Source organism: Octopus bimaculoides, chromosome 15 (assembly GCF_001194135.2).
Source record: "Octopus bimaculoides isolate UCB-OBI-ISO-001 chromosome 15, ASM119413v2, whole genome shotgun sequence".
NCBI lineage: Eukaryota > Metazoa > Mollusca > Cephalopoda > Octopoda > Octopodidae > Octopus > Octopus bimaculoides.
In genome coordinates, this window is record NC_068995.1 from 43,517,338 (window position 1) to 43,518,691 (window position 1,354).

The following is a 1,354-nucleotide window of genomic DNA, read 5'->3' on the forward strand; positions in this document are numbered from 1 at the left end:
TGTGTGTGTGTGTGTGTGTGTGTGTGTGTGTGTGTGTGTGTGTGTGTGTACGTGTGTTTGTGTGCGTATGTGCGTGTGCGTGTTTGTGAGTGTGTTGTCGGCCACTACCGCTTGACAACTAGTGGTAGTTTGTTTACGTGCTCGTAAACCAGCGGTTCCGGAAAAAAAAGACTGACAGAATAAGTACCAGGCTTTAAAAAGTTAAGAACTGAAGAGAATCATTCGACTACAAGTCCCTAAAAGTCGTGCTCAAGCATGGCCGTAGTATGCTGACTGAAATGGATATAAATGATTTTCAAAGTGTCGGGTGGGAGGGCTACGTGCGTCTGTATATACATACACATACCAACACACAGGCACATACACATGTATACGCATGTAAAGATACGTTATTACAAATATACATGCATAAAGTCCGTTAATTCCATATAGGTGGTTAGTCCAATACTATATATAGTGTTTAAACAACTATTAAGAGAACGTATACAAGAAAGAAGTATTTGGAAACAAACAAACAGCAAAGGAAAATTATCCAGTGAGTATGACTGGTATCCTTGTTATTACTTATCGACCACTATTAAACATCAAATGTATGTTTAAATGATGAAAAACACTTGTCTGTAACGACAACTATTGCGTGATTGTGACAAAAGCGGATAGGCCATCTTAAATTATTTCTCATTTCTGGAATTTATTTCGAGTTTTCTTTCTGGATTTTATGATTATATTTTGTTGCAGCTTCAACTGCATGATGTTCATATTTACTGCAACCAGTTCTGCATTGTCTTGTAATTTATGCAAAGAATTCTGTACCGAGATATTTGCTTTTATAAATTGGATATTCGATGCAATGTACCTCTGGCTACAGCATGGTTATTTCATTAGGACCATTGCCAAATGTTCTGTTACAAAGGACTATCAGTCGCCATCTCCTCGCAAGGCTGTTTATAAACGAACGATTCGAGTGATTAACTGGAGGTTATCAAACAGTGTATAAACTTTCCTAACGTTTAACTACTAACTATTATACAGTGTTTTCACTATAGGAGTTTCTAAACTATTGGCTGGAATACCGAAGTTGGTTAAGTAAAATTCATTTAGTTTCTGTGCCTCTTTGTCTATGTCTTTGTATCTCTCTCAGTTGCTCACTTACACACACACGCAAAACACACACATTGATTTATACATATGATTTATATTTAATTAAGGTGATTAGACGCAATTTAAAACCAAAATCGAAATAATTCCCTTAACTAAAAGTGACCAAGTGTACAGGAAGCCTTTGGTCAATTTCACTGAGTGAATTGTATATGTGTATATATATATATATATATATATATATATATATATATAT